This window comes from Pogona vitticeps, chromosome 4 (genome assembly GCF_051106095.1).
Source record: "Pogona vitticeps strain Pit_001003342236 chromosome 4, PviZW2.1, whole genome shotgun sequence".
Classification (NCBI taxonomy): domain Eukaryota; kingdom Metazoa; phylum Chordata; class Lepidosauria; order Squamata; family Agamidae; genus Pogona; species Pogona vitticeps.
The window spans coordinates 165440001-165459219 of NC_135786.1; the positions used below are offsets into that span (position 1 = coordinate 165440001).

At 42.7% G+C, this 19219-nt stretch overlaps 1 long non-coding RNA gene across 1 annotated transcript in view; it reads left to right on the forward strand.

Moving 5' to 3' along the window:
* Window positions 1-19219, forward strand: part of LOC144589231 (uncharacterized) — a 242047-nt gene that overhangs the window by 97892 nt on the left and 124936 nt on the right. The window contains exon 3 of the long non-coding RNA XR_013545218.1: window positions 3285-3414. This is a non-coding gene — a long non-coding RNA (uncharacterized LOC144589231). The remainder of the gene's footprint in view (window positions 1-3284; window positions 3415-19219) is intronic.

Consider the following 19219-nt stretch of genomic DNA (forward strand, 5'->3'; position numbering starts at 1 on the left):
AGCTGAGGTGGTAAACACAAGAAGAAAGCTGGGGTGGGTGGGAATGAATGGTAGCAATAGGTCTACCAGGTCTCAGGTTGCTGGCTGAAGTCTCATGAAATTGCTATGTTTTTTCAAAGGATAGAAAAATTTCAGTGCCAGCAGTGCTGAAGGGGGAGAAAGTTCAGGTTTAATGCATAAGATAAGTTTAAAGTACGAGCACCCAACTCCACATATTTCAAACTGGTACTTCTACCTTGTTGTGGAGGGGCATATGCATGTGTGTGTGTGTGTGTGTGTGTGTGTGTGTGTGTGAGAGAGAGAGAGAGAGAGAGAGAATCTAAATGACATGGTGGGCTCAAGTAAAATAATCTACTATTTCCCGTCCCTCCTGGGTTGCAATACACCAACATTAGGCCCATTGTGTCACCTGGAACAGAGAGTGAAGTAATGACCCATAAGTCTTCTTATTGTACAAATCCTGGCAGCAGTCGCACAAAGTGTTGTTTTTTTAAAAAAACCTTCCTTAAGCATTGCTGCCTCACCTATATGAGATGACTAGAGCTGCCCTATGGTCTCTGAAACATCAGAGAATGGGACACTGATGACTTGGACCCCTAAGTGGCAAATGTTTGCTGCCATTGACATTGTGACAGCGCTGAGGGCAACAGGGACACTGGATTGTGGCCACAGAGTGAGGAGGTGGTAAATGGTAGAGGTAGGAGGATCATCAGTGGAACTTTAATATGTAGTATAATTTTTTTTAAAACTTAAAGTGTAGTGAGCATGATTTTCAAAGAAACAACTCTAAAATTTGGAAGTCTGCCTCACATAACCATATGGTGGGATGAAATCTCAAGGAATATTCAGTTCAGGTGCCCTTGTAGAAGATTAATGGCATGGCCTAATTTTCAAACAGGTGGAGGCAGCAACAGTAGTAGGATATAATTCCCCTTTGCCTCACTAGTATGTATTAGAATCAATAGTGTCACCATATTTTTTGTGGTTTTTCCTTGCCATTGTTTTCCAACTTAGTTCCGAGCTTGGTTTCTGCGATGTTGTAAGTGTATCCTGCTGCCATGCACACTTCTGCTTTGAGCTGTTTTGTTCTAGTACTCTTGACATTTAAGCCTGGCCACTTAAAAGATTTTTTTTCCTTTTACTTTATGCCATATGTTATTGATTGCCTCTAGCTTTTGTATTTTCCTAAGTCGATTTTCCTTCATGTTCTCCCTCACTCTGTCTCCCGCCATAGCTTAATGCATATCACTGTAGTTCCTAACATAGAAATGGGACATATTTTTCTCCCACTGGTTCAGAAAAGGCACAGGAGTGTCCAAAGGCATAGTAAATGATTACAAGAGGTCATTGCTGCCTAGACGTAAGGTCAGGAGCTCACATACACTGTGGGAATACTCAATTACTTCAGTGAAACAACTTTCAGTTCTTGATGCAGGAGCATTGATACTTCAAGAAAGCTTTAGTATTGCAACCTGCTGCTTACTGTCAAAATTTGGGGAATTTTCATTTGGGAACATAGATTCAGCATTGCAGTGACATTTGCCCTGAGAGAGAATGGCTGTTTCATTTATCTCATTACCAAAGATCAGTCTGTACTTTATAGACCCCAGCAAAGCCTTGTCTGTGTAGATTATGAGAAATTATGGGTTGTTCTGAAAGAAATAGGTGTGCCTCAGCACTTGATTGTCCTGATATGTAACTTGTATTATGGACAAGAAGATATCATTAGGACAGTATATGGAGAGACAGGATGGTTTCCTATAGCCAAAGGGGTTAAATAAGAGTTTTATCCCCTTATCTGTTCAGTCTGTATGCAGAACGTATCATATGGAAAGCCAGATTAGATTCAGATGAAGGAAGAGTGAAAATTGGGCGAAGAAACATAAATAATTTAAGATATGCAGACAACACCATCTTACTGGCACAAAGCAGCAGGGACTTGAAACAACTGCTAGGCACAGTGAAAGAAGAAAGTGCCAAAGCAGGATTGCAGCTGAATGTTAAGAAAACAAAGGTCTACCTCAGTCTACAGAAGAACTACACAACTTGAATACCAACAACGAAGAAATTGAAATAGAGATTTTGTATACCTTGGTTTCATCATTAATCCAAATGGAGACTGCAGCCAAGAAATGAGAAGAAGTCTGGGACTAGGAAGGGCAGCAATGAAGGAAATAGAAAAGATAATCAGATGTAAGGATGTGTCATTGGAGACCAAGACCAAGATCATCCACACTCTTGCATTTCTCAGTCCCCAAGTATGTGCAGGAGAGCTGGACAGTTAAGAAAGCTGACAGGAAATAATTGATTCATTTGGAATGTGCTGGAGGAGAGGTTTGTAGATACCTTGCATTGTCAGAAAGACAAATAGGTGGGTCGTAGATCAAATCAAACCAGACTATCTCAAGGCCAAAACACTGAAACTGAGGCTGTGCTACTTTAGGCATATCAAGAGAAGATGGGATTCTCTGGAAAAGACAATAATGCTGTGAAAGGTGGAAGGCAGCAGGAAAAGAGAAAGACAAAATATGAGATGAGATGACCCTCTAAATGAAGCCATGGGCTTGAAACTACAAGAGCTGAGCAGGGTGGCTGAGGACAGGACATTTTGGAGACTGTTCATTCATAGGGTCACCATGAGTTTGAGGTGATTTGACAGCACATAATAACAACATGTTTATATAGGCCACCAACCTAAAACATTTTGTGTATGTAATGCCTATGGACTGTGTGGTTTGGGCTAGTAGGTAGAGAAATCCTGTGGAGGGGGGTGGGTTGCTTATAGAGAAAGAAATAAAGAATAACAGAGGTTCTATTCCACAAAGAGCAGGAATTTGGCCCTCGATTTATGAGTTTTTAAAAGTCAGCTGTGTTTATAGAAAAACAAGCTAGACAGGTACTGTTTGCCCCATAGCTTGTTTTGGTTTTTGTTTTTGTTTTTTGCATAGGTAGAGGTATTTTCCAAGAGGAGATCCCCTCATTTCCTTTCAAGTTGTCTATTATTTGCTCCCCAGTGTACTGCTGGTTACTCCCTGGCATGGGAGTAAAGAACAAGGGAAGGATTCAGATCTTGGACCCAAAGCAGTGTTTTACACTGGTTTCAGCTGTGTTATCCTTGACTGAATTCAAGTGGAATGGATTCTGGAAGTGTTAAATATAAGTAAATCTCTTACTGAATGGCCTGGAAGAACGGGGGGGGAGTGCCTTTGTGTTTATCCTTTTCATTCTCTAGCTTTGCTTCAGGAACTGGCTAGCATCTTGTGCTCTTGTGTTTTTGTTTCCAGACTTCCCATGGATGCCTGTCATTGTCAGTTGCTGGTTACTCAGAGGAAGAAGAGAGTCGCTTGAGCTCATTAGAGCAAGCAGATCTCCAGCTTGATTCTCACACCCCACTGGAATCCTGGGCAACAAAAGGTATCAGTTAAAAGTTCTTTTAGTGTAAAATTTGGAAGAGATTAAAAGAGGGCAAAAGTTCAAATGAGAATGAAGCACTGCCAAGCAAGCAAAAGAATCTTGGCAAAAAAAAAAAAAGAGGAAAGGGTTGCATTGGGGGAAGTCGTTGGTTTAAAAGACAAGTAACCATGGCAAGCCAGGAACCTCTTAGTAGAATCTGGCTAACAAGTATGGAGTTGCACAGAGCTGTGATTGTTTATTCAAGACTTGAGGATACAGTTGTCTCCAATGAGTGTTCTCACAGCTCGCAAAAACCTGAGCGCAAATTCTTTTGTAAAGACCATCCCACACTTTTTTCCGTGACTCATTTGGGGTGGAATGAAAGACAGCGACAAAGTACTCAGATTTTCCTCCGTGTTCCTAGTCTTCAAGACAACTCTGAGAGGAGGGACCTTAGAGCAGAAGGAACCCAACCTCTATATTGCTCAGCAATCAGCATCCATTTATTGATGTGTTCAAAGCACACGACAGTCCATCTCCAGACTCATAAGAACAGGAAATAGAATATGTGATGGAGTGAGGGAGTGAAGGAGAGTTGGATTTGTTTTGGAAATGGTGTTCCTTTAGAAAGAAAACAGGAGGTTGCAACAGCTAGCAGCTGTGAAACTTCTGAAGTTAGACATGAATTAAAAATAATGGCAAATCTCATGCAAAGTAATAAATAACTCACAAAAATGGTTCTGCAAATATCAGCAACATGCACCCACACACCTGCATATCTTGTACACCTGTTGTCCTACATGTGCAACGAAGCTCTCTTTGTTCCTGCATAAAGGAGAACAATTACTTACAGTGGCAATGACCAGGCAGTAACTCTTGAGAATAAGGAGGGTTGCTATCATGTGCTTGAAAGTCCAGACTCAAATGGAACATTTTCTACCTATTCAGCGCAAATGAAGAGATGAGAAGAAAACTCATTTAGGGCTTATAATAGAACCACAGCCACGTTATACTTATGGTCCATTGCTAAGCATGGACGTTTGATAGTCAAAACGCTTAGATTGTACCCAGAGTAAAATTTTGACAGCATGACTTTTTTTTGAACATAGTTACAGTTCTAACATAGTTCATAATATGTAGAGTAACAGAACTATAAAACAGCCGAAATCCTCTTCATACAACTACACCACCTAAGCTGATCTTGTATAAGGATTTTTTGGAAATAATTTTTTTTTAAATTATCCTGGAAGATCTCGAGGCTCCCATAAAATCCTTTTCATCTTGGCAAAGCTGTTGGGGGGGGGCACAAGATGGGGAAGACATATTTTAAATGATGTTTCCTTGCTATTTAGGGATGTGGCTTCAATTTTCCCTCACTGTTCTGTGGAGGAATACTGTTGAAGCTAACATTTAGGACCTGGTCCATGAATCTCGTGGAGGCTCCACAATCCTGATCAGTGAACATGTAAAGAACATGAACTTAAAAGGCAATCATACTAGATTACTGGAAGGGAGGAAGCCCTCCCTCCTTGAACTTTGCCTGCCAATTGGGCATTTTATGGGTTCATGAGTAGGGTAAGGAGGGTACTCTATTCTTAACAGATAAATTGCTCAATAGGATTTTGCAGCATTAAAAACAATTGTATGAAATTCACTTATGAGAAAACGATTCTATTTAATTATTTTTTCCTCTCCTTTGCTGAATAAGCCAGGATAAGGAAATAAGGACTGGTTCTGTATGCTACAATTTGAAATGAGTTCTATTTGTCACCAATTTGCCTTTTTCTGAGCAATCCCTGGTGGGTTGACAGCATAAAATGGGAATTTATAGTTTCTCATCTGTTTCCGATTTTACTCCTGCCCTGTTCTCATGGTAGCTTTTCATGTTGAATTGCCCTCCCCACTTTAGAGAGCCTTTACTTACAGCTCAGTCTACATACTTTGGAAGAAACACCCAAATAAGGGGAAAGGTTTTACATCTTTAGTTGCATGGACAGTGACAAGAAATACTTCTACAGCATATTTTAATATGTGTGATAATGAGAAAACAGCTGCAGGAGAAGATGACAAATTTTATTTTATGCATATGGACCAAAGTAATAATCATGATTCATCTGGAATTAAAATCTGCAAAAGGGAAGAAAGTGGGGAAGAAAAGGTAGTTGTGGGGGATTTGTTTGAAAAGAAAATATACCAAGTACATACTTATTCCTTCCTCTAAATACAGTTTCTTGCATTGCAGCCTTCACCAGTTTATACATGCCTTTTTAAAAAAGTTACACATATGTTTTCTATATCATAAAATCAACAATGACAGATAAACTGTCAGTGTGCCAATGCATTGTTCAACACTGTCACTGTTGCAACGGATGGAGGGATGGAAGCCTTCCTTGAAACAAAATTCTTAAGTGGAGTCTTCCATCCCATACAGTCTGTTGCATTTTGTTTACCATCATTATAGTCAATAAATTCTACCTTACACGAGAACCTCTGAACCTGTTGTCTTGGAAGTGTGATCAGGTGGCCCAATCAAGAAATAAATTTACTGCCTGTTTGTGCAATGTATTAATTCATTGATTCATTCATACATTCAACTTGGAGCAGAAGCTACCAAGACAAGACACATGAATATCTTTCTTTATTCACATCAAAGTGTTGCATAATAAAAAATAATATATATCTGTGTGTGTGTGTGTGTGTGTGTGTGTGTGTGTATGTAATTAAAATGTTAAGAGAATTAGACAGTTTTTGACCATAAGCAGGATACTTCAGTAGCATTATCTCAACCATTTGCTAGATCTTCTTTCGTACACATGATGGGGCATAAATTACAGGCATGTACTGAAGGTGCTGCATTGATTTAATTTCTCCACAGTCACAGAAAGTTTGTTCTGTGTCCAAGTAGCTCCATTTTAGTTGATTACTTTTTTGATCTTACTTTGTTTCAAAGTCTAAGTGACTTCCAGATGCTCCAGCTAGAGTCTTACCCTGATGGGAAAAGAGTTTGCTTTCCAGAAGTCTTGTCCTGGTGGATACACTTTTTAGTAGACATGGGCTATTTGTATCCTGAGGGATACAAACATGAATATTGGCACCACAGATGCCAGCAGAAACCAAACCCTGCCCTCAGAACCTGCTAGTCTATTTGGCCCTCTCCGTGCAGCGCACGGAACCATTATCAGTCACAGTGCTAATTGTGGAAGTAGCCCAGCTGGCACTTCCCCGCTTCTCCACACAGCCAAACACTCAGCAGCTGAGTGGGGAGACTGGAGGGGTTTTTTGGGGGGGAGGGTTCAGTTTCTGCTGGCACCTGTGATGCCAATATTCATGTTTGTATCCCATGAATATCCCATGTCTGCTTTTTAACACCCATCCATTTGGCAAGGTGTGTTGTTTCTGTTCTCCATAGGCTTGGCCTAGCCTCTTCTGGTTTAATATTTAGAGCTTCAGATATATTCAGAAAACTTTACCTTAATTTTAGCCATCATCTAGGGGATTGGTGTCCCTGAAGAGGATGTGTTGGTGCTGTATTGGCTTGTTTCATTCATTATTTGCTAGGACCTCTCAACATACTTCTGGAGGGGCTATACCAGCCCAATAATAGACTGGGAAGGATCCTCCCTGAAGAATGGAAAAGTTTTGCAAGTACAGTACATTCATTCCCTGGGCAATGGTGTGCAATTGGCCAATCCTTCATTTCCAGAAGCATTGCACTGTAACCATATGAGTAATATAAGTAATATAATTTATTTATAAGTAATATAAGTAATGCAAAATAAAAGGAATAAAATGCAGCCAAATGCAACAACCTGTTACATTCCAAACCAATGGCAATGAGTCATGTTTTTGTTGCCCATGTAAAACTGGAAGAGGGCAGTAACAAAGGTAAGGTTTGCCAGGCAACCGATGTGCCTCATTGTCTCTCTGGTGGGCTGCTTGGTGACTTCATTATGAGAGTTTAGAGTATCAAGCTGTACAGAATGATGACTGGCAACGGCTGAAATGCTGTAGGGTCTTCTAATCTAGAATCTCCTTGCCTAGAAATGCTTCAGAAGACTAAACTAGATTTTAATACAGTTAACTATTTTGTTAATTAACCTGTCTGGAAAAGTTACATAAAAGGTTTTATGTTAAAGTAGATGAGAAGTATTATTTTTTAAAAGGCATACTGGGAGCCCAGCTCTTTCCAGGCATTGACATGGATATGTCACAAATGTGGAGGGGGGGGGGACTGAAGATCACATTGCAATCCTGCCCTCTCTATTTCTGGCTCCCCATGTTTATGGGGAAGTTCTCCATGCCCCATGGTATGCAAGGAGGGGATAATCTTGCTCAGACAAGGTACACCTTATCTGCAAAGTACAGGATTACGCCTGCCTGTATGAGTATTTATAGTGTTGTACAGGTTTGGAACCTGATATATCTTATAAGGAGGAATATTGAAAAGAATACAATGAGAGCAGTTGTGATATTCCGTTCCTCTGCTGTTCTTTTCTCCTTTCAATGGAGGGGGGAGGGGAGACACAGATATAAAAAACTGGAGATAACCATCACACTGGTTATTTCTCAGTTGTGGCCTTTAATAAGGCTTGAAGACCAATTTGTTTAGGTGGTTGATTTGCTTTATTAATGCTGCTACTGACCTTTGAACCATTACTTTTGGATCTTTGGGATTTAGCTTCTGTTTTACAGTTACGAGAGGTAAGCTCAGCTAGTAGATATTTTTATTACCTAGTAGATTTTGTGGGATTGCTTTACAAGGTTGAGGTGATTAATGGAAGTTCTTCTCCCTTTTACCGGATCATTGGCCTGTTCATATTTCACTGAAACTAATTACAAACGCACGTGTTAAGATGTTTTTCGAGAATACATGTGTTAAGACATTAAATAATTGGCTACTCCAAAAATGAAATCACAAGAGCCATCAAACCAAGAAAACAACACCAAACTGAAGAGGAAAAACAGCCACCCACAAATAAAGTATTTCTGCCATACGTCAAAGGGGTCACAGACTGCATGGGGAAACTTTTGAAAAAAACACAACCTACAAACAGTATTCAAGCCCACCACAAAAATACAATAAATGTTATGGTCAGCAAAGGACAAAAGGGACCCCCTCACCACTTCAGGAGTATACCGAATACCTTGCAGTTGTGGCCAGGTATGTGTTGGAATCACAAAATGCAGCATCCGCACCAGAATCAAAGAACATGAGAGGCACTGCAGACTAAAACAACTGGAAAAATTGGCAGTAGATGAACATGCCCCAAAACAAGCTGGACATGAAATTCTATTTCAAAATACTGAAGTACTGGACAACACCAGCAATCATTATTTTAGACTGCACAGGGAAGCCATTGAAATCCACAAATACCAGCAGAACTTCAACAAAAAAGAAGAAAGTTTAAAACTCAACAAAGCCTGGCTCCCAGCACTGAAAAATACAGCCTGAAAAAGGTCAACAAACTCTACCCAGCAATAAGGATTGGTGATCACTGCACACAAAAGACCAGCTAACGACACCCATCAATCACAGTGACAGATAAACTCTCCCTTTTATCACGACAATACACCCACAACAAAAAACACGCTGATCACCACAATCACCCATCCCATCAATCGGTCTTCGCTCCGACTGCATGGTCGAGGTCCTGGTTTGGAACCGCTCTTTTAATTCTTTTGGGACTGGCTGCGGAGACCGCGCTGTTTGTGGGGTCTGTGGACCGCCGGCTGCTGGGGCGTGGAGGCGGATTGTCTGTGGCGAGGTGGCGGAAGGAAGATCCTCATCGTCCAAACTCTGAGCCAACTTGCTGGACGGCCGCCATGCTGGGCTCCCTGCTGGTAGCTCCCCTTCCAGCTTCAGACTGCTCATCCTGCCTTTCCTGGTTTAATTGTAAAAACATCTGGTCACCTTTTCAAGGAAGGGTAAGGGGGAAACCAGGGACTGACCACTCTTTAGCCTGGTTTTTATTGCCCCCGACGCTGCCTGCGCTCATTATTTTGAACCAACTCGTGAGTAACATCTTCACTTCGGCATTCTCTTTGGACTTAATATCATCCCAAACAGCCTTTGAAAAATTACCACCATTATTAAGTACATCAAGACCAGTAAAACTTAAAGGACAAGGCTGTGAGGTGGAAGAGGATGGACTTGATCTAGATGGGGGGGGTAACACTCTTACTATTTTATTATGTTATTTATGTTTTTAATACATTATTTAATTTAAATTAATTTACTTTGTATTATGTTTATATTTTGTATGATAACGTATTATGTTTATTTGTTAAGTTTCATATTTTTAGTGTTTGTTTTCTAAGTTTTTTTTTTTCCTTCTGTCTGGCATGGAGTGGGAGGCCTGCTTGCCCAGCGAGGGGCCTTTTAATATTCCGGTGGTCATGGGTAGAGGGCGATATGGCGCTGGCACAGCCCCTGCTCGTGTTAGTAGAACAGCGAACAGATGTTTGAAGGCTGTTCGCTGTTCTGAGGCTGTGACCAACCTCCAATATCGAGGTAATCAGTTCAGCCAGCCTTCCACTCTAACCCTGGTGCTGTTGAATGCCAGGTCTGTATCGAATAAGCCCCAGTTGATTCATGATCTTATCCTGGAGGAGGATGCAGACCTGGCATGTATAACCGAGACGTGGCTCAATGGGGAGGGTGGTCCTCCCCTAGCTCTCATCTGCCCGCCCGGTTATGATGTCCAGCACCAGGGTAGACTGGAAGGACGGGGAGGGGGAGTTGCCATTGTTTATAAATCCAGCTTGGAGGTTACCAGGCGCTCCTCGGTGGTGAGGCCGGGTCTAGAGGCGCTCCACGTGTCGATAGGGGCCAGGGATGGAATTGGGATTTTGCTGGGCTACCGCGCTCCCTGCGACCCAGCCACTTCCCTTCCGGAGCTGGCCGACTTTGTCTCCGCGGCACTGTTGGTCTCCCCAAGGCTTCTGGCCTTGGGTGATTTCAACGTGCATGCGGAGGCAGAGGTTACTGGGCCAGCTCTTGAGTTCCTGGAAACCATGGCTTCCTTGAACATGTCCCAGCATGTCAATGGCCCCACCCACGTGGGTGGTCATACTCTGGACCTGGTCTTTTCCTCCAATTGGGGCGAGAGTGGTCTGATGGTGGCGGACCTGGTGTCAGTCCCCTTGTCATGGTCAGATCACCACCTGATTAAATGTAACCTCACAGTGGCCCTCCCCCTCCGCAGGGAGCAGGGGCCTATTTTAATGGCCCACCCTCGAAGACTACTGGATCCGATTGGTTTTCAGGATGCCATGAGAGGGATTACGGCTGAACTGGCTAGTGCTCCTGTCGACGTCCTGGTGGACTGCTGGTCTACCGCTGCCACCAGGGCAGTAGACACGATCGCGCCCAAACGCCCTCTCCGGCGCAGAACTCGTCCGGCGCCCTGGTTTAACCAGGAGCTCCGGGCGATGAAGCGAATAAGGAGAAGGCTAGAACGTAGATGGAGGAAGAACCCGACGGATAATAATTGGATAGCTGTCAAGGTCGCAACTAACCTTTACCTGAATAAGGTGAAGGCTGCATGTAGATCATACTTCGCTAACCGGATAAGCGAAGCATCCAATCAGCAGGCGGAGCTCTTCCGTATAGTGCGCGACCTATCCGGAGTTGGCCCGGGAGATGGGCCTCCCCCTAGTTTTTCTCCGGACCAATTTGCAGCATTTTTTAAATCTAAAGTGGAGGCCATCCGCCGGGAGCTCTCTCCCTTTTTGAACGCAGTGAATCGAGCTGAGATGTCCAGCGCTCCGTCTTGCCCGGTTATTTTCGATTCTTTTCAGCCGGTAACGCCTGACTCTGTGACCAGGGTGCTTGACCGCTGTCGGGCCACCACCTCCTCCTTGGACCCTTGCCTGGCCTGGCTAATCAAAGCAGCCAGGCCGAAAACAACTGAATGGGCCACAGCAATAATAAATGGGTCTTTCCTTGAGGGCAGGTTTCCGCCTGCCCTCAAGGAGACACTCATTAGGCCCATTCGAAAGAAACTCAACTTGGCGGCGGACGAAGTTGGCAACTATAGGCCCGTCGCCAATATTTCTTTCATGAGCAAAGTGGTGGAGAGGGTGGTGGCAGACCAGCTTCAGGCTCTCCTGGATGAAACAGATGCCCTGGATCCATTCCAGTCGGGCTTCAGGCCGCGCCACGGTACAGAGACGGCATTGGTCGCCCTGTATGATGACCTGCTGAGGGAGGCTGACAGGGGCAAAACGTCTCTGTTGGTCCTCCTCGATATTTCGGCAGCCTTTGATACCGTCGACCACGGTATCCTCCTGGGGAGACTCTCTGAGTTGGGAATCGGTGGCCTGGCGTTAGCCTGGCTCCGTTCCTTCTTGGAGGATCGTCCCCAGAGAGTTCAGCTTGGGGAGAGTGTCTCGGCCCCGTGGAGCTCCAATTGTGGGGTTCCACAGGGGTCGATTATCTCCCCAATGCTATTTAACATCTACATGAGGCCGCTAGCTGGGATCATCAGGGGGTGTGGAGCTTCGTGTCACCAGTATGCTGACGACACCCAGCTCTACATCTCCTTTTTACCAACTGCAGGTGATGCCGTCCTGTCCCTCCAGCGCTGCCTGGGGACAGTACTGGAATGGATGCAGGAGAATGGCCTGAGGCTGAACCCGGACAAGACGGAAGTCCTGAGGGTGGGGCCCCCCGTGGTTGGTGGCTCGGTCGACTCTCTCTCGTTTGGGGGGGCGACCTTGACTCCGGTGAGTGGGGTCCGCAGCTTGGGCATACACCTGGACCCGACGCTTACCATGGAAACACAGGTGGCGTCGGTGGTCTGCTCCGCCTTTTTCCATCTTTGGCGGATTGCCAAGCTGCGGCCCTATCTCGACACGGGGGCCCTCACTACCTTAGTGCATGCGCTTGTAATCTCAAGATTAGACCACTGCAACGCGCTCTACGTGGGGCTACCTTTGAGGCTGATACGGAAACTTCAGATGGTGCAGAATGCAGCAGCCAGACTTCTCACTGGTGGGAGAAAATACCATCATATCTCTCCCATCCTGGCTAGACTGCACTGGCTGCCCATTCGTTTCCGTATTGACTTCAAAGTTTTAATGCTCACTTATAAGGCCCTAAACGGTTTGGGACCTCGATATCTGGCGGAACGCCTTCACCCACCAAGTTCTACCCGGATCACCCGCGCGAGCCAGGAGGTGAGGCTGAGGAGCCTGACACCGAGGGAGGCCCGAAGGGAGAAGACACGAAACCGGGCCTTCTCGGCGGTGGCTCCTCACCTTTGGAACAATCTCCCTCCTGAGATCCGCGCGGCCCCTTCCCTGGGCACATTTAAAACTCAGCTAAAAACATGGCTTTATGTTAAGGCCTTCCCTCCTGCCAGCATTTAATTTAATTTAAGTTATTTTTCTCTTTATTTGTTATTTATGATTTATGTTATCTTTGTTAATCGATATTTTTATTTTATGTTCCTATAATTGTATTAATATTGTTGTTAGCCGCTCAGAGTGGTACAGATGTATCAGATGAGCGGGATATAAATCAAATAAATAATAATAATAATAATAATAATAATAATAATAATAATAATAATAATAATAATAATAATAATAATAATAATAATAATAATAATAATAATAATAATAATAATAATAATAATAATAATAATAATAATCCCATTATCTGCAAGGGAACTGATATGTCCCTATGGCCTTAAAAACTTTCAACACAAAATACCGCTCCCAACTCTTATATGGTGTTCCTACATGGATCGAAGTCTTCTCTCATACCACTGAAGGCTTTCCTGAAGAAAATACTCGGATTACCCAGTAGTGTCCCCTATGCTGCAATATGCATGGAAACTGGATTGCCTGACTCTCGACCTTCAGGGTCTGATGCCATCTTTTATTTAATTCTAACCAGAACTCTCTTACCTTTTCAGTGTTGATGGATCATCATGCATCCAAATGGTTGACCGTGATCCAGAAGAAAATTATGTTCTTAGGAATTTCCTTAGATGCATTCTACTTGTCCTCTACTTCGGCACTATTTCAATCAATCAAATGTAGATTGCTAGATATTCAACTCCAATATTTGTCAGAGTCAGCTCGAAAAACTTGTTCCTCTAGTTACCTGGGTCTATCCCTGAATTCAGGGCTTTTAGCTCCCTATTTTTCCCTTTTAACCGATCCTTACCAAAGAAGAGCATTCATGCTGGCAAGATTTAATGTACTACCCTTGGCTATTTTATTTGGTAGATTCTGTAGAGTCTCTTATAATCTGAGATGATGCCCCTGCAGCCAAGATGCCATTGAAACAGTTTCCCATGTTCCTTTGGATTGCCCCTTTTATAATAGCCTCCGAGGAAGATTTTTAGATCCATTGCTCTCTGGCTATCAAGGTCGCTCTGATAAGGCCAAGGTCCGCTTTTTAGTCCAGGGGACAACTAATCATGTCACTACCTTCGTTACTTGTCTTTTACAAACTGTGATTCAAATCAGAGAGGCTTTCTCCCAGGTATAGCCCACGGTCACTCTTCCTTTCCTAATTTTAAATTGCTCATGGTTTTATTACTCCTCACACTTTCTCCACTTGTCTAAAGCACTCTGTACTTTTAATGCTAATAAAGGTTTGTATGTAAGCACCCATCCCCTGAAGAGGACAAAAGCTGATCCCACAGCTGTAAATACTCAACTATCCAAACAAACTGCACCAGAGCACAGGCAGAGTTCTGACTCCTGTCCTCTGAAGATGCTGGCCATAGAGAATGGCGAAAAGTTAGGAAGAACAACCTTCAGAACATGGCCAAAGAGCCCGAAAAACCCACAACAACCATTAGATCCCGCCCATGAAAGCCTTCAAGAATGAAATGAATAATTGTGTGCAGGATAATTTCTTGTTGAGTAATTTCATATAGGGCAGGGGAAAGGATCCACATTAAACATATTTAAAAATGTTTTTAAAGGCAAATGCTGCTTTTTCCCCTTTTCCCTCTTCTTCTCTTTTCTTGCTGGTGCTAAGCATTTACACCACCATGATGTTTTTATTTCCACTTCAATTTCCAGTGACTAAGGATCAAGTAAATATCCAGTGTGATGTAGTGGATAGAGTGATGGACTAGGTCTCAGGGGGCCTGTGTTCAAGTTCCCGCTCAACTATGGAAGCTCACTGGGAGTGTGGAACTGGTAGAATCACTCCTCAAATATCTCGCTTGCCTTAAAAGCCCTGTTAGGGCTACTATACAGTAGATCACTTTCGAATTGACAGCAAATAACTACAACAAAGCACCAAATATCAGGGGATTAACTTGACAAGTAAAGGAGCTCCATGTAGTGCTATAGTGGAGAGGGATGTGCAAGTTAAAAATGATCCTACTTTATAGCTGGGATAGTGACTTCATTTTCCAGTCCTGGAATGCGCTTCATCTTGCAAAATGTACCTCATTGTCACAGAAGTGGGGTGTGTGTGTGTATTTTCCTGTGAACAAGATACTGTTGTGACTTATATTGGTTGCAACTGGCTGGATAGGTCAGTGGGTTGGAGCACCAGGCTGCAGAGCCAGGGGTCATGAGTACAATTCCCTGCCACACCTGGAGAGCCAGCCCATAGAGCCTTAGGCAATTTGTATAGCTGGTGAGCACTGGGAAAAACCTTTCCTGAGTGCTTTATACCTAAAAAAACAAAAACAAAAACAAAACAACCTGGGGGTAGCTAATGCAAGTTGGAATTGACTTGTTAGCACATAATTTTTATTATGCTTGTTGAAACAGAGTGAGCTTCATGCCAGGTTAATGTTAAGGACCAATTAAGACCCAGGAGCTGCACAGAAGACCTAGTAACTGTGAAACTGAAAATTAGGTTGTTGATTTCGAGAACAAATGGGCTTTTTTCCCCCTGGTGCTGGGCACCAGAAATGGGAGATGTTTGTTGGGAGATGCTTGTGCTACTGCTCTTTCACTGTTCAACAACGGTGTCCAATGCCCTGCTGTGCCCACTTCTTCTTATAAAGCAGAGACAGAAAGTGACTTTCAAACCTCTATATGTATTCATTTGACTGGTTCTTTTATGTCCTTTTGGTTTTCACTCTTTGTATGTGTTTATCCTGCTTCTCTCCCCTCCATCTTTTACATACATACATACATACATACATACATACATACATACATACATACATACATACATACATACATACATACATACATACATACATACATACATACATACATACATACATACATACATACATACATACATACATACATACATACATACATACATACAGAGAGCAAAACTCTGGCTGGCTTCTGCAAAGCCAGATGCCAGAAGGGATTAATGACTGGCAAATGTATCCATGCCAAGAAAATAGGTATTTACAGAGTCTTTTACAAAAGTATCTTATTTATGTTGCAATTATTTCCACTGGCATCCAGCAGAACATCTGCCAAACTCCGACTGCAGGCCAGAATATTTCTTTGTCAGTTGACATTAGTATCATTCCATTTTTTGTTTCTTTTTAAAGTATTAACTTGAATCTAGTGCTTCCAATATTGATCCTGGGAGGAAAAGGGCAGACGGTGGGAAATGTCAAACGCTACAGAATCACTCTAATCATTGGATTGCTGAGCTCTTCCTCAAACGTGATCTGTAGGCACTGAGCTTGCTATGGCCCTCCAGAGATTGTGCTGGGCCGTGGCCTGAGGTTGAGGACCATCTGAATCATCTCCTCATGACACTTGGGGAGATCCTGAAACTCTTTTGCCTCAGGCAAAGGACAAGATGGCTCTCCCATCCTACACAGAGAAGCAAACACAGCTGAGAGTTTAATATTACTTCAGCATTGGCAACAGGACATCTCTCTCAAGCTGGACATGGGATGCAAGAGAGGTTGGCGCATAACATACACCTCTGTCTTCCAAAACCAGGTACCGAGCCACAGAGGTGGGTGAGATCTAGAGTAAGAACTTGGGGGTTGCCATTCCTGCTTCCCCTGCATCTGCCACCTAAAGTGGTCCTTTCATTCTGCCTAATTTTAGGACCAGCCCTGGTCATGTTTCATTTACTGTCTCTCATGTAGGATTAATCAAAGGATAAATGTGCTACACCATTTCGCCAGCAATCCTTGTGTACTCACTTACAAAGTAGGGGCATTTTCAACATGCTGGTTTGTCTGCTTGAATTAGTCTTATAGATGCTGGGGTAGCAGTTTCCTTTTGTGTTCCGGCTGTTCGGATGGTGATCTAAAAAAATCACAGTGCTTATGGTGTTTCCTTACAAGTGTCCATTTCTTATGTGAAATATTTTTCCCATTCTCTCCCTACCATTTCATTTAAAAATGTGCCTGATCAAATCATTCGCTATTGTTATGATGGGTTGCAGCAAGAGCAAATTTTTCCCAGTATGTTGTAGCTATTGGATGATAACATTTGGAAAGACATTTCTTGAAGTTGTTGACAGATAGATATGTTACGTGCACAATTTAACAGTTTCCTCCAAGCAAAATTATGAGCAGTCAGTCACTAATCTAGTCTGTTAAGAGTTATCATATAAATCTTCCTTTATTCCCACATCCCATAACTATTGCAAAGTGTAGAGCGGGGGGGGGGATGTGTGCTCAGAAGTTATCCCCACTAAGGACCTGGTCAAGTTATCCCCACTAAGGACCTGGTTATTTCAACCTTTGTTGTACCGGTGCATTCCTTACTAGCATTGCCTGTGTGCACGACCTGCCCCACTTCTTTTTAGAATCAAAGCGAGAAAGGTGGTTGCCATTACTGAAGTGCAAATATTAATATACACTGGTACGTTGGTAAAAGTATGTCACTGGGGGCGGGTGGAGGGGGGCTCTGCCATTACATTACTGGTGATTAATTTTTTATTATTATTTCTATGGAAAGTTACATTGAAACATTGATATGCCAGTGTCACTGGGGGGGTGTTGATCGCCAGTGTTGCCACATCTCCCATGTCCATTGTGTGCAGTACATTTCTGCAGGAGCAGCCAATGCAACAGAGGACACTTTCCTAAACAGAAACTCCTTCTTGATCAACATTCCCTCTAATTTTCAGCCCTGCTGGGTGGTGTTTGACCTCCTATGTGTGAGTCTGACCCTGCGCACAAGTGAGTCTGACCCCCTGCATGGGGTGTTGCAGAATGAAAAGGGCAGGAAATGATTGTTGTCGGTGCACATGCGAGGAAGAAAGGTGTGCAGAGGGGGTGGAGTCACACACGCTTGCACAGTCACACACCTTAGAGAGAACATTGTTCCTGATATATCGATGTATCGATAAAGATTATTTTAGTGTGTGTGTGTGTGTATGCATTTTTATATATTAAAAATAAATTTTATATATATATATATGCATTTTTATATATTAAAAATAATTATATATATACACACACACACACATTTATTTATATTTATATTTATAAATATAGATCATATAGATCATATAATATATAAAATAAATCAAGGGGCTAAACTGCCCCTTGAAGCAAGAGAAAAAAATAAACTGCCACTGTGGTGTAGCTGGTCATAACGATTCAAATACAGTGGGGTCTTGACTTAAGAACGGCTTGAGTTAAGAACATTTTGACTTAAGAACCACTCTCATAGGAAAATATTGACTTGACTTACATACTTAGATTTGAGTTAAGAACTAAAAAAAACCACGTGGGAGGCAGGGAAAGTGCAAAATTTGAACTTTCAGTTAACTGTTGGCCAGTGAAAAGGGTGCCTGTCTGCTTCCTCACTCCTCCCAGCGTTTAGAGAGTGGATTGGGAGACAGTCTTCGGACTGCCTGGTACTGCCTGGGACTGTATTTTCCCTGCCTTCCCTGAACCTTTCTTGACCTAAGAAAAAAAGAAACAAAATATCCCCCTCTAGTGGTCGAAGGCGGAATAGCAGCTTCCCATTAGTTTCTATGGACGGAAAAGAGCAGATACGGATCAAATGGTTTTCAATGCATTCCTATGGGAAATGCAGATTTGACCTGAGAACTTTTTGACTTGAGAACCGCCTTTCAATACGGATTAAGTTCTCAAGTCAAGACCCCACTGTAGGGGGAAATAAATCAGTACCACTAAAAGTTCTCGGGATGTTTGATATAAACCACGTGACCACAATTCAGTAAAACAGAAGTATGGAAAGTATCAGAAGAACTACTCTGTTTCCCTGAAAATAAGACCTACCCTGAAAATAAGGCCTAGTATGATTTTTCAGGATGCTCATTATATAAGCCCTACTCCCAAAATAAGCCCCAGTTAAGTGAGACCCCACCCTCCACCATTGTGCTGCATAGTGCAGCATCCAGAAGAAGACATGACTGTAAAATAAAACATACCCTGAAAATAACCCCCAATGCATTTTTGGAGCAAAAATTAATATAAGACCTTGTCTTATTTTCGGGGAAACATGGTAGAAAACATTTCTCTCGTGTGACCAGGCCTTCGTTAAATTGCACCTACACCTGACTAAGTGTATTTAGCATTGTTGCATTAATGTTTGGCTCTGCAATAACCCTGATAAAACAATCTGGATTTGATGGTTCAAAGGTACTGTAGTTCTCCAGACATCAGACTATTGTCAGGAATGTATTGCTACTGTTCAAAGTCACAAGCAATTATTTAGAAGGGAAAAAAAATTGTTCAGTTAATTACTCTCAGGTTCTGTCATGTGCTCTGTTAGAATCTCATATATAGATGTGGGAGCTTCTGGCTAAATAGTAGATTCCACATTTAAGTCAAATAATATGTTTGCACCCATGGATCATATACAGTAATGCATTTTCACATAAAGATAGGAGCAATTTCTTACCCAAATGTAAAGCAGCCTTCAGCTGAAAAGA